At 37.5% G+C, this 15425-nt stretch overlaps 1 long non-coding RNA gene across 1 annotated transcript in view; it reads right to left on the bottom strand.

Annotated features, from left to right (window-relative positions):
- Positions 1-14071, bottom strand: part of LOC141423925 (uncharacterized) — a 150467-nt gene extending 136396 nt beyond the window's left edge. The window contains exon 1 of the long non-coding RNA XR_012448691.1: positions 14008-14071. This is a non-coding gene — a long non-coding RNA (uncharacterized lncRNA). The remainder of the gene's footprint in view (positions 1-14007) is intronic.
- Between the last annotated feature and the right edge of the window lie 1354 nt (positions 14072-15425).

The raw sequence follows: 15425 nt of genomic DNA, 5'->3' as shown, positions 1-15425 counted from the left end.
TATTTTACCCTTCCTCTCTCATGTTTGACCTCCCCTTATCATGATCTATTTTTCACAATATTGTTTGTATTTTTATTAGGTCTATATTCCACATATGAGAGAAAACATGTGGCCTTTGGCCTTCTGAACCTGACTAACTTTACTTAAGATAATGTACTCCAGCAGTTCCTCCATTTACCTGCAAACAACAAAATCTCATTCTTCTCTGTGGCTGAGTAAAATTCCATTATATATAAATATCACATTTTCAATCCATTCATCAGTTGTGGGGTACCTTGGATGGTTCCATAGCTTGGCTATTGTGAATAATGCTGCAATAAAAATGGGTGTGTAGGTGCCTTTATTGTAATCTGACTTACATTCCTTGGGTATATTCCTAGGAGTAGTATTGCTGCATCATATAGCAGTTCTATTTTTAGTTTTCAGAGGAGCCTCCATATTGTTTTCCATAATGGTTGAAAAAAAAATAACAGTTTGTATAAGAAGTATGGAAGTGCTTTTTAAACAAAAAATTAAATGAAGGCATAGCACCTAACCGAACTTTAAGAACAAAATTTTGAAAGTTCATTCAGAAGTTTGCTGATTGTGTTCTACATCACTGAGAAAAGGCCCAAGTTCTGCCTTTTTTTATAACAGATTACAAATGTATTAAGTGAGTTCGTTTTTCATCACTACCAAGTTATGTCCTAATTATCTGTCTTTGTGCCTTCGAAGTTAGTCAAGACATCTGAAAAGTTTTCTACAAAACCGAAGTCAAGACACAAAGATTCTACCTTCACAATAACTACTGCCTCTTTAAAACTTCCCAGGAAGGGTTAGCATGAAATATCCCTCAGCATTTTTCCTATTAATTCCTATTAATTCTCTGCCACCTCACTCCCACTCTGCCCAATATTCAGCAGTTATGTTTGATTAAGGTGGCTTTTTTCAGAGGTGAAAAAGCAATAAGAAGATTTAGGTCAAGATTAAAGTCAGTTAGGTTGAAGAGGAAAGTCTTCCCTCTTTTTAAACCAGAGAATGTCTGAAATAGAGAAGCTTCTTACAGTATATTGCTGAGGACTGGGCTGTGGAAGGGAGGCCATTGCTACATCCTTTCAATTATCTTTTTTGATGGGTGCCATAACCCTATAATGGTTTGTAAGTTACAGGGACAGAAAGAGGAGCAATGGGATCAGAAATGAGCTGTAGTCACACAGTAATGACAAAATAGGGATTCATATTGAAGACAGAGGGAGCTGGAGGCTCAGTCCTCCAGTCTTGCCAAGTGAGATTAACCAGCTAATTTTAGCCATTTTATTCAATAATGGTTGTCAACTGCATTCCTCCTGGATAATGTATGTACTTTTCACAAGAATCTTCAAAGCTCTTGATAAAGACTTAGAGTGTTTCCTGCACCATGGTTGTTTGAACTGTGTACTAAGAGGTACTAATTAACTATGACAAAAATAAGTTCTGTAGTCAAACCCTAGGAAGCACTGGACATGATGGGCCCCTTTGTGAGCAGTTATAAGCACACTCACATGTTAAAGGCTCTGGGAAGCCTGATATTAAGAAAATTACTTAGCCTCATTTAACACCAACATTCCCCAAATTTATTTGAGCATTGAGCTCTTTGCACCATATGTTTGTTAATACCAGCATGGGAAAAATTGACTTCATAAAAGAAGTCCAGAATGGTGGAAGTTATACCACCCTGACATGATTCTAGAAGATCTATTTTGAGAGAGTGATCTCATGTCAGTAGCTTTCCAACCTATCCATAGGTGAATATGGCTTGCTGTCCATGTGATGATAATAAACACATTGTCTACTTACTATGCTCACAGTTCTCCTACAACTCCACTTTAAGTCCTGTTATCATCAATTAGGTATTAAAAGGATTCTTAGGGGGGCCAGGCATGGTGGTACATGCCTACTAAGGAGACAGAGGTAGGAGGAGGCAAGAGGATCGCAGTTTGAGCTCCTTCCCAACAAAAGCATGAGTCTATCTGAGGAGCAAACTAAAAGCAAAAGGGCTGAGGATGTAGCTTAAGTAGTAGAGGACTTGCTCAGCAAACAAGAGGCCTTGAATTCAAACCCCAGTACTGCCAAAAACAAAAACAAAAAAGACTTCAGCAAAGAAGCATGTAGAGGTTAGTTCTAGATTCTGAGATACTATCATAAACTGGAAAACAAAGAGAGTCTGATGCAAGAAAATGAAGAAAAACAAGCTGTGAATTTGACCTCTCTTGCCTCCCTCCCACTCACTATCTGAATATGTAGACAGAAACATCTATGTATTTAGAGATCAACACCCCTAATGAGTGGTACTTGGAATTTAAGCCACTTTGAATACTAATAAGATACACAGCATTTTCACATAGAAGGAGGGAAAAACAGACCATGAGAAAGATATCTTTGCTACATATAATTGTAAGTGAATGTGGAAGCTTAGCTCTTTGGATTCTAACACTTGAGGCCACTTTTCAAAACCACTTCCAATTTCAGGGCACAGAATGTCTTAGCCACACCCAAAAGGTTTAGCTAAAGAATGTGACTAAAACAGGAAAGCAGCCATTGGGTTTGCCACAGAGGTTGAGAGTATGTCCTGTCTGGGGACATTCACGCCCCTACATTGTGGGCCCTGCAGCTGTCCACTCTTGGTGCTAGCTTTCCGGGGGAGCAGAGCAAGGAGGGCGCCTGCTATGAGCAGAATGAGGCTGGGTTGCCACTCCCTCGGAGTCTAAATGAGGATGAAGAATTTCTGAAGCAGCAAGGCCAAAACCCATCTTAGAATAGAAGCGGAAGGAACCAGGATTTTTTAAGTTTCTTCCATAGCAATGAAGATAACTACACTGTTTCTAAGGAGGCCTTCAACTCCCTGGAGAACTTTGGTTTCAAAATGGACTTTCTTGCCCTAAAAGGCATCCAATGACACTGGTTGTGAGTGTTAAGTTTGAATACAGAGAATATTAAGCTAAGTCATAAGCATAATTGCCACAAGAGACATCTCAGAAGTCAGAGATGTGTCAAAAGAACACCAAGGTACCCAGGAAAGGACTGCCCAAATGCAAAGATCATCCTGCACAGTGATTAGGACCACAGGCTGGATATGAGATAGACAAGCTGGAATCTCACCTCACAACTTATTACTAATTGTGTAATATTGGGCAACTTAATGAAATTTATTGAGCCTTAGTTTACTTAACTGGAAAATGAGACTGAGAATCTTTTAATCACATTGGTGTTAAATGCAATAGTACATATATTTAGCCTTACACCTGGCACATATTAAATGCTCAATATATTGTAGCTACTCTAAGGGTCAAATTTCTCTCCAGGGTTAGGTTAGGACATAAGAGGACAATAGACAAGCTGATAGGAGAAGTGATGAAGAAAAAGGCAAAGTTTAACTTTCCTATGACTTGATGGAATGTCCATGGGGGACTGAGAGTGTAGCTCAGTGGTAGAGCACTTACCTTGTATGTGCAAGGCCCTTGGCTCAATCCCTAGCACTGCCAAAAAAAAAAAAATGTCCCTGGAAAAAAACAACTGTAGCAGGTAAATTGAACTGATCTCCTGCCCCAAAATCTGAGTGGACATTTATGTCCTCAGCATGATATTGAACTGATAGGACTAGCAGGTATCAAGGAAATATTAAGATGGGTAGGATCAAATTTGGGGTGGATATTTTTATTAGTGTATATTAATTATACAAATGGTTTCAGTGTGATATATCCCTACATGTAAACAATGTGCTTTAATCAAATTCACTCCCTCTGTTACCCTTTCTTATCTCCCTCCCCATTAATTTACAATTTTAATGGGTTTCATTATTCTATTTTTGTACCTGCATATAAAGTACTTCAATAATATTCACACACACCCTCATTGCCCTCTCCTTTTGTCCTCACTTGCTCCTGCTGGTTTCTCCTTCCCCCACCAACTAGTCATCCTTTTACATTCTTTTTCTTTAGGTCTATATTCCACAGATGAAAGAAAACATGCAATACTTTTTTTCTGCATAGATTCTACTTTACTTGACATCATCATCTCCAGTTCCAACCATTTTCCTGCAAACGACATGATTTCATTCTTCTTTATGGTTGACTAATACTCCATATGTGTGTGTATATTTATATAACATATATACACATATATCATTTTCTTCATTCATTCATGTATTGATGGGCACCTATGCTAATTCCATAGCTTGGCTATTGTGAGCGGTGCTACTATAAGCCTGGGTGTTCAGGTATCTCTGTTGCATGCTGACTTTAATTCCTTCAGAAATATGCCCAAGAGTGGTACTGCAGAATCATGTGATAGTTATAGTTATAGTTTTGGGAGGAACTTCCATATTTATTTCCATAGTGGCTGCACTAATTTTCAGTCCCACCAATATTGATAAGGGTTCCTTTTCCCCCTGCGTCTTCACCAGCATTTGTTATTGCTTGTTTTCTTGATTATAGTCATTCTGAGTGGGGTGAGATGGAATCTCAGTGTCATTTTGATTTGCATTTCCTTTATGGGTAAAGATGTTGAACATCTCTTCATGTATTTATTTGCTATTTGCACTTATTTGAGAACTTTCTGTTCAATTCATTAGCCCATTTATTAATTGTATTATTTGTCCTTTTGGTGTTTAATTTTTTGAGCTCTTTATATGTTATATAAAGATATCAATCCCTTGTCCAATGAATAGCTGGCAAAGATTTTTTTCCCATTCTATAGGTTGTATTTGGAGCGGGTATTTTACTTTGCAAAAATTGATTGGGTTTTGGAGAAGAGTGACAAACTGATTTCTGCCACAAAATGAGTATCTTTTGATCAATCTTTACACTATAGTTTTAAATAAGTTTTTGGCAGTTTTCAGTTTCTACAATGTGTTCCTGGAAACAGGATTAGAACAAAAAGGATGAAGCCAAACTTCAAGCCCCTTCTTTTTATGTATGCTACACTACTTAACTATAAAAAGAGACAAGGATCCCTTTGTAAGCAGAGTTGTCCCTAACTTCCCAGTTCTCTCCATTCTTGTCTCATGGAGAACCCCACTGCAGCATGTTCAGCCTGAAGGAAAGAAAGGAAAAGCTCAAGGATATTTTTATAAAGCACAATTATAAGATCAATGGAATGATTTTGAATGTACTTGCTTGCTAATGGGAATTTTTATGAGACAGAAATAAAAGAGAAATTAGTTCAAATTTCCCTAGACAGATGTTTTAAAGAAATCTGAGCTTTCTAAAATGCTACAAAAAAGCTTTTCTGAATTGTAAAAAGGAAGCAAAATTGTTGCTAGTTAAATGCTTAATGTTTATTATTATCAATATATTAGTTTTAGAGCAAAATTTATGCCACAGTGGAGTTACATTTTCATGTAGTACTATGAGCACATTTCATCAATCATTAGCGTCCCTGGTGTAATCAAAATAACAATACATTAGGCCTATCCCATAGAAGCAAAAGAACAATTTTACTATTTTTATTATTGTTTTAGGATCTTATATTGCCATGTCTTTTTTTGAACTGTACTGTTGGTTAGGTGCCAAATACCCTGACCAAGAATACAATCTTTATTTACTACCTTATTCCTAGGGAAATAAACACTCTCACTGAACCTGTTATGACTCAGTTTCTAAGAGAACATGACCTTAGAGAGGACATTTCCATATATTCAAGAAAATGAAAGCTCACTGAGTTATATCAGCTATTTGTAAAAAGGGTCCCACCACAATCTGATAAATGAGAACAAAATAAAAATTAGAGTGTTTACTAATTTGTATAAACAAAGTACTGTCAGCTTAATAAATCAGGACAAAATAGGGAGGTACCTATTATTATCCAGAGATTAAAAAAAAATGTGTTTAAAAAATGTGATTCTTTATCAAGTCTGGCCACCAACATGATAAGACATAGAGAATTTGGAATCCCAGAACTATAGGAAGTGGGGGGTGGGGTGCACTTTTAGGGTTTGTATGTGAAATGTCCCCTACAGGCTCCTCTATTGAATGCCTGGTCCCAGCTTGTGGCTCTATTTTGGGTGCGGGGGAGTTTGGGCCTAGTTGGAGGAAGGAGGTCACAGGGAGCATGTTTTTGAAGATTATACCTCTGCTTCCTGACCTGGCTACCATAAGATGAACCTCTTCTGCCACATCCTTCAGGTGTCTTGATGTATTGCCTCACTACAGATCCAGAAACACAGAGCCAGACCACTATGGACTGAACTCTCTGAAACGGTGAGCAAAAATAAATCTTTCCTCACTTAAATTGTTTTTCTTAGGTATTTGGCCATAGTGTCACAAAGGTAGCTAACAAAGACACAAAATAATGAGAAACTTTATTAAGTTTCAGCTCATTATTGAATGAAATATTTCCTATAGTATTTTCTGCCTTTGCTAGTTTAGTCACATATTCTATTTTCAACTCAAGATCTTAGCATTTCATATTAATTTAGGAAAATCACACACTAAGAAACATTTACTTATATATTCCAAAACATTCAGATTCAGTAGTTTAAAAGGACTGAGGGTGTGGTTCAAGTGATAGAGCATCTGCCTGGCAAACACAAGACCCTGAGTTCAAACCCCAGTACTTCCAAAATAAATAAATATTAAAAGCTAAGATGTGTGAGACCTTCCACACCCATATAAGAAAGTGATGCTCTCTGCAATTAAAATTTTTCTAATTTGATGTGAGGAATTAAACACGTCAGTGTTTTGTAGTGTCAGGAAAGGTGAACCCCAATTTTCAAGTAGTATAACACCTAAGATGTTAGATGTCATCTGTCTCATATCAAATTCCACAAACCCAACTCAATTAACTTAGGAAAACTCTCCTTCCACTCCCCTTAAAAAATGTAATTCATAGGCTCCAAGAAGCTAGAATCACAAATACACAGAAAGGACAGACATGCATCTAAGTCTCAGAAATAACTCAAAACCAAGACTCAAACTCTATAAAGACTCTGTGGTCTTCTGCAGTCTACTCCCTAAAAAAACTGCACATTCCTACTAGCCCTCTCCTCATAATGATAAACACCTCTGTAGTTCCTAGGGATGCTGTAAGAACATGGTGACTTAAACAACAGAAATTTATTTTCTCACAGTTCTGGAGAATGAAAGTCTAAAATCAAAATGTCAGCAAAGATAAGATCTCTCCAATGCCTCTTGGGAGAATTCTTCCTGCCTTCTCTACCTTCTGGTGTTTGCCAGCAATCCCTCATGTCCCTGGGGTTCTAGAAGCATCACTCCACTCATATGGCTATCTTCTCCTGTGTGTCTTTACTTTACCTTCCTTCTCTATGTGTCTGTCTCTGTGTCCAACTTTTTTACATTGGGAAATCAATCCAATTTGACAGGGTCTTAATCACCTTAATGTTTTTTTTTCACTTGATTGCCTCTGTACAAAGCTTATTTTCTTTTTTGTTTAAAGGAGAATGATGGAGAGAATGAATCCAACTACGATATATTGTGAGAATTTTTGTAAATGTCATAATGTACCCCCAGTATAAGAATAATACAATAAAAAAACTTATTTCCAAACATGGTCTCATTCTCAAGTTCTGTGCAGAAGACTTCAGCATACCCTTTTTGGAGAACACAATTCAACTTACAACAACCAACAAGTTTCCAATATTTGTTCCTAAAGCTTCTTCTGCCAGGAGAAAAGCTTCCAAGTCCAGGACCTAGTTTGTGTGAAGCCCCTAACCACCAGACTAGTTAACAGGATGGAAAGCAAAGTTCTATAAGAATGTGGCTATTTCTATAAAGTCATATAGATAGAGAAAGCCATTCACAGGAAAGAGGTGACATGGAAGAGTTATGCTCACATCTGCTTCCTTCTAGTGACAAGGAGATAGGTAAATGTAAGAGTAAAAAATACAGACATCTCAGCCAAATTACTAGAAAACATTCACAAGAGAGGGATGGTGTGCTAGGAAAAAGATCAGGTGAGGAATATGCGTCCTAACATATCGATTATCTTCTTTAACATTATAGCTAGGAAACAAACCAAAGCTCTTGTTCTGTTCCTGGTGCTGTGAATAAGAGGTGAATTGTTTTTCTTGTTCAGTGTGTATGGCTGTTATGGTTTGTATTTAAATGGCCTGCAAAGGTTCATGTGTTGAAGGATTGGTTCCCACCTAGTGGTGCTATTGAAAGGTGATTGGATCATAAGGATGCTAATTTCATCGATGGATTCATCCATTCATAACTGAATGAGTATAGGAGGGAGGGTCTGGTTGGAGGCAATAGGTCACTAGAGTCATGCCTTTACAGGGAATACCTTGTCCCTGGCCCCTTCTTGTCTCTTTCTCTCTCTCTCTCTCTTTCTCTCTCTTTCTCTCTCTGTATCTCTGTGCTTCCTGACCATCATAAAGTGAGCAGCTTTGCTCTATATGCCCTCCCAGCCATGAAGTTCTGCCTCACCATGGGTCAAAGAGCAATGGAGCCAGCCCGATCACAGATGGAAACCCCTAACACCATAAGCCAAAGTAAATTCCTCCTCATTTTAAATTGTTTCATTCAGTTATTTTGTCACAGCAACAAAAAAGTGACTAACATAATGGTCAACAGATTTTCTCCCTCCATGCAGCATTCTACTATATATTTTTGCTCCTTCTTTTATATTCTAGACATAAAATCATATAAGAACAAATCAGTAAAAACCATGCCAATATGTGACACCGTAAGTAAAATTATTTTTACTATTATGAGCTATGGCTACATGGGGGTCAACAGCAACTCAAAATTTCCCTTACCAAAGATTAGTATGTGCATCTAATCATATATGGGGATTTCCCACAGATTCCCATTTATCCCTTTTACAAATAAAAAAGTAGGTTCAGAATGAGTAAGTATCCAAACTGCTAAGGAGGCTAGCCAGGATGTCATTTCAACTCTGTCCAACCCCAAAGCTTATATCTTCCCCTTCTCCCCACCTAGAACATGTTGCCTCCTGGACTCAGACTGTAGTTGGTTTTGAATGTCCCTATAGCACAGTGAGCACAGCTTTCATTCCTGTAGCAGTTCCTGTATTATAGTTTGCTGGGATGGAAAGTTGAGCCCAAGACCAAAGACTAGGTTAAGGCAAGTGAAACACACTCAAGAACAAAGTCTAAGGGGGGGCACAAAAACTCAGTAATTAAGGCAAGTAACATTTCAATTCAATATTGGGTTTGAGAGTAATAACTGCAGTTTGACCTCAGAGCTTCATACTTACTAGATGATACTCTACTGCCTAAGCCATGCCTCCATCCCTTTTTGTTCTTGTTATTTTTGAGATAGTAGCTCACTTTTTGCCAGGGCCAGCATACACCACAATCCTCCTATTTACACTTTCTGAAGTAGCTGGGATGACAAGTGCAAGCTACCATGCCTGGCTTTTTCTGTAAGAGATGGGGTCTCATAAACTTTTTGCCCAGGCAGACCTGGAGCATCGATCCGCCTTATTTCTGCCTCCTGAGTAGCTAGGATTACAGAAATAAACCACTGTTGCCCGTATTTCAGTATTTTTGAAATCTAAATTAATTAGCCTGTAATCCCAGCTATTCAGGAGGATGACATACTGGGAGGATCACAGGCCAGGCTTGGTAAAAGTTACTGAGATCCCATCTCAATTGATAAACTGGGCATGGTAGTGTGTTCATGTCATCTCAGCTACTTAGGAGGCCATAAGTAGCAGGGTCAAGGCCCAAAGCTAGCCCAGCACAAAAAATGTGAAATCCTACTAAAAATAACAAAGCAAAGAGGGATTGGAGTAGGGCTCAAGAGGTAAAATGCCTGCCTAGCAAGCACAAGGACCTGAATTCAAAACCCAATACTACAGAAAAAAATCTAAATTAATGAAAAAAATTCATGATGAACAAAATAACAATATTTTAAGTAAAAACAAGAGCTAATTGTACCATTCCAAATTATAGTGGAACCTAAAGCAGAAGGAAAAATGTTCACTCCCATGTACATGGTTTTCATGTTTTTTTAATGATTAAGTATGTTACAGGCTAAGTAAAAATACCTTACACACATGATTTGTCCAGAACATTAAGGTAATTGAAAAATACTAAAAAACTGAAAATTAAGTATATTAAAACTCCCATTATTTTATGTTCAGATATTTTATTTATACCAAAAACAAAGTTTATTATAAATTTACCTTTCTGGCTTTAATGGACATTTTGATAAAAATAATAATGTTTTCATTAAAGTCAATAAGCAATTTTTAAAATATATAAACCCGTGTAAACAGTTACATGGTACAGAGCACACATTCTTCCTTTTGCCTTAGGCTCCAGTATGGCTCAGCATAGCACTGCTGGGACCATGACCTCTGACTACCAACCTAAAACATTTGAAGGGTTCTGTAAATGGGAGCAGAACATCTGATAATATCTGACTCCTTGGGTCTCCTATCATAGCTCCTTTGGGTCATAGCCTTTCTTTTCATAGAAAAATATCACTGTTAGCCTGACTTTTAGAATAGCGTTCCTACAGGACAATAAAAACAAGCTATGTTGTCAGAGCAGCAGGCATAAATCAACTCACACATCTGCTGATGCACCAGGACTTCCATGTGGACTTCCAAATCTTAGTCTTCTGCTAAGTATCCGAGGGTTACTATTCCCTAAATACCCCAGAATTGAGGATTTGCAGAACTTTTCTGCAACACCTACATTCATTTAACGATCACTTAATGAGCATCACATCTTCTCTAAGTAAAGCAAACCATGTCTGGTTTGCAAATTATATTAACCAGCCTTATGCTTTGAGAATATCAATTAATGGTGTGTTTAAATGTATATTTTATCATTAAAAAACATGTAATAAGCATCATTTATTACCATAATAGCTATATAGTAATACCTTATACTTTTATGATTTTGCTTACATTTTACACTTACGCTATGAGGTAAGTAAATATTATCTTTTATAGAAATTAATTTATAAACTTGTATTTTAAAACCTGAAGATTATTTACTGAAAAGCCCTCTCACTTTTCAAATGAGGAAATTAAGCCTGAGAGCAGTAACAATTCTCCCACTTGGTCATCTGGCTTATACATGACAGTGCTGGTGTGTGCTTACCATCCTCTGATTACAGGTCTTAATACACTTTACACCCTCTCAAGTTGTCTTCTCTACCAAATATGTAACCATGTAACCTAAAAATACATGGTTTCAGTTAGACAGGTGTAGACAAAGCAGGAATGTACGTTTATATGTAAAATCTAAAAGGATCAAATGAATATAAAATGATGTACCCAGGGAAAAGTGAATTTTCTGGAATGGAAAGTGACAAGGAGTTACTCAGCCCTAGACATAGCAACAGAGCTATGGAGCTATGGAGGCTGAGAGCACAGGAAAGGTCAACACAGGCAAGCAGGGTCAGAGTATGACCAGCTTACCCAGAGACAAAAAAAATCAAGTCAGAAACATGAACTAATCCAATTCAAGAAACAGATCAATGCCTAAGAGAGGTGCCACTGAGAACACCTAAGAAAATGAGAAATGAAACAGACTACATGATTTCTTTTAAAAAGAAAAGAAAATGAAACAGAATGGGAAGGTGAAAATACTTTGGAGATAGAACTGTACACTTAAAATGATGAAATGGTAAAATTTTATTATATGTATACTTGAGCACACATTTAAAAATATTTTTTTAATCAAGAGATAACTCAAGTTGACTCAGTTCTCTGTGTCTCAGGGGCAAATCTTTCCAGGTCAACACAAAGTCAGAATCTGCTCAATTAGCACTGTGGGTGGAGTGGAGGAAATACACCCTCATAAGGGGACCACTGTGGGTGTTCTTGGCTCTAACTGAATGTACTATGACTGGCCAGGGTCTAGGGATGAGACGTGTATAATAAAATGTAGGTCAGTCATGCAAACAAAGAGCTGTTGTATGTCAGAAACAAGTTTTGAATGTCATCCATGTAGGTGAAAAACCTGTTTATAATAACCTGAGCCTAGGACCTAACTTTATACATAAGACACAAATATTTTGAATGGTTTTAAATGCATTAAATTTTCCAGGAATGTAACTACCACATATATGCACAGAAAATTGGGTGTTGTCTCACTTGCAACTTAACCCAGGATGGAAATTTTATTTCCAAAGGCTATGCCACTTGTGGTATTTGAGTTATTAGTACAACATTCCAGCATCAGTCTGCCTTTGTAGCTGTCACATTCACTGTGATTCTATGTGTGAATACAAGCATTTGACTATAATGCGTGCTTATTATAAATTACTTTGCCTATTTCTCCTTTATATTACACTTAAGTTACCATCTTTTAAAATTGTGTGATGGTAAGTTATATTGTCTTTTCATTTTACTTTAAAAGAGAAGATATTTGCAATAGAAAAGGGGTGTTGAGATTGGTGAAATGTATCTACATCCAAACAAGATGTCTTGGAGTTTACCGCTACTCATGATTTTCCAAATACTTTGGGGGAATCCATGCAATCTATTGTCTGGAGAAAGATCAGCCCTTTATCACTGGCCTCCTATATCCCTTTTCTGCTGATATCAAAAGTCTAACCTTGTCCAGACAAGCTAGAAACATATCATCTCTTCTTTCTTGGGAAAGAGAATTTCAGGTGTTTGCCTATTAGAGCCCAGACAAGGGCAGAGAAAGTAGTCACTGACACAGAGCATGGTCAGTAAGAACTCCAAGAAAGAGGGCAAACATCAGTCAATAAAAGGCAGTCTACAATATATTTCCTATCCCCAATAGTTGCTTCTAAATTAAGAGAGAAATCTTAAAGATATGTGCAAAAGATTCATGGTACACAATCAAAAGGAAGCTGAATTTAACTACAATTGCAATTATTTACAAGGTCGATCAATTCCTAGGTCACTCTGGAGAACTGATAACATTTTTTATGCCCCTTGGGGAGACAATGAGAGTCATTAAAGCAAAAGAATCCCATTAAGAAATGTGGCCTCTGTCCTTGCTGAAAATAGAGGTGGCTATAGTATAGTATATATCTATCTATCTATATATATATATAGTATAGTTTCCATACTTCCATTTTAATAGCCATGCCAATTTCCTTTATAATTATTTTCCTCTAATATACATGTATATCAATTTGTTCTCATACCTGAGAATTAAGAAGAACATCATAAGTTTCTTTTAAATCACTTTAAAAACAACTTCTTTGTACAACCATTTTATAAAACAACCATTTTATAAAAACAAAGTATGACCAAACTTGATTCTGTAATTTAAACTGCACTACGAAAAAGTTAAAGGTTAATTAGTAAATTTAAATTTTAATTACTTCATTGCAGTCTTGTTTATAACAGTTAAAATTTTGAAATAACCTAAGTATCTACAACAGGAGCACAGTTTGATAGAATATAGTACATTCACAAACGGAAGTTCCCAAAATGATGTTATAGAATTATTAATGTTATTAAAAGATGTACATGATATATTTAATCATGGGAACACTATATAAGTTTTTAGAAAACATGTACATATACATATGTGTGCTTAGAAAAACAACTGAAAATGTATATAACAAAATGTTACAAGTCATTGTAAAATTGTGTTTGTGTAATAATTTAGAGGTTTGGGGGGCTCATCTGTATTTTCTAAATTTTATGCATATAAATTACTTTTGCAATAAAAATAGTAAGGCTTAACACAATAAAAAATTAACTATTGACAAAGAATTTTTTTCTCTGGAGCTGCTATATTTTTTTCTAAATTCACAATTAGAACAGGAAAGTAGAAAAGCTAATTTGTTTTCTTTATTAGTTACCCATGGTGATCATCCTGTGAACTCATTGCCCCCAAACGCTAAACTAGCTCTTTCTCAGCATCCCCTGTCTCATTAATGACATTACCTAGCTAGCTGCCCAACGGAGTATTTGTCGCCTTACTCTCCTAATGTTTCTCTAAACAGCTCCCAATTTGAACCCCTTTCCTCCCATCCTACCATCTCTTGCCCCACAATTGTAGCAAGCCCCCAATCAGTCTCCCTGCCTCCAATCTTGTTCTGGCGCAGACATACTCACACTGCTGTCCCACTGGGATTCTCAAAATTCTCAGCCACTCTTGTAGCTCTGTGCTTAAGCTCCCTACTTATCTTTCACCACCTCCAAGTGGAGGAATATAAGGAGCCTCCAATTCAGCCCTTGTTTACCTCCAAGCCCCACCTCTCACCACTCCTCTTAGCACTGCCAAGAATAATGAGCTAATTCCTACTCTTCCAACATGAAATGCTCTCTCATCCTCCTCTTCCTTTAAACACACTAACTCTTCTGCCTGGAAGGCTTTTCTAGTTCCCCTCCCTGAGTCTTCAGTTCTTCAAAATGCACCACTGTCCTGTACTAACCTGGGAAGCACCTAAAGCAGCAAGCTCCACAGAGCTCAAACTCATCTCTTGTGCCTGGGCACACGATAGAAAAACCACTGGCTCTGGAGTCAAACCAGCCTGGATCAGTTCTGTTGCCACTGCCTGTCAAGACTGTGTGCTCTGGGCAAAGTACTTTAACCACTGAGTCTCAGCTTCTTCATTTATAAAATGAGAATAAAACTGCAACCTTACAGAGCTTTTCTGAGATCAAAAGCAGTAATACACTTAAAGGGCAAACAAGTCCCCTCACCTCTTCCCCCCCCCAAGTTTTATCTAGGTTTCTTTTGATTCTGCTCTGTGTGTGTAAGCCAGGCATCTTATTTCCTTTTTCAGAATGCAGCAAGGACAGATACAAATAAATGAAAATGCAATTGTAAAGCCCCAGTTCACACTTTGGAACTGAGATTGTGTTACCTCCTCCAGGAAGTCATCCTTCACTGCCCCAACCTCCACCTGAGTCTCATTTAGATGAGCTCCCAGGGGCTTGTACATCAAGTGTACATACCTCGACAATCACACAACAAAATAATTGCTTGGTACCTTGGCCACTCTTTCCATTCTCTTTTCTCAAAGGCCTGAAAACGGAAAGAGAGGAAATGACATTAGGGGAGCCCAGGTGAGAGGTAGAGCCCCTTTGAAAAGGGCTCCTTGGGATAAGCCATTGTCTTGGAAGGAATCAAACACTGCAGAACGGACAGAGCAAGGGAAAAAATACCCTTCTTTTTCTTGGCATTAGCAGATCTCAGAACAGTACCTGACACATAATAAGCCTTCAGTAAATGTTTATTGAAAGACTGAATAAATGGCTATCCATGACTCATGTCTCTTACAACTCACTTAACTCCCTCCAGACCCTTCTATAGAGTTTTGAAAACCTCAGCAGGACCCCCAGCCCTGCTACAAGGGAAGATGTGTTTCAGGTTGACACGTGTGCTCCTGTTCATGCCTTTTCCCCAAAGAAGTTTTACCTCTCCTCCTGCCCATGTAATCTCTCCGATCTGAGTGCCACTATAAATCTCTCCTCTTCTGTAAAACCTTTTTCAAGTTGTTCCAGCCCATTAGTCTTTCATCAATTGA

The sequence above is a fragment of the Castor canadensis genome, chromosome 6 (assembly GCF_047511655.1).
Source record: "Castor canadensis chromosome 6, mCasCan1.hap1v2, whole genome shotgun sequence".
In the NCBI taxonomy this organism is placed as follows: Eukaryota; Metazoa; Chordata; class Mammalia; order Rodentia; family Castoridae; genus Castor; species Castor canadensis.
Note: the sequence above shows the minus strand (reverse complement) of the source record. Positions and strands in the feature narration are given on the sequence as shown.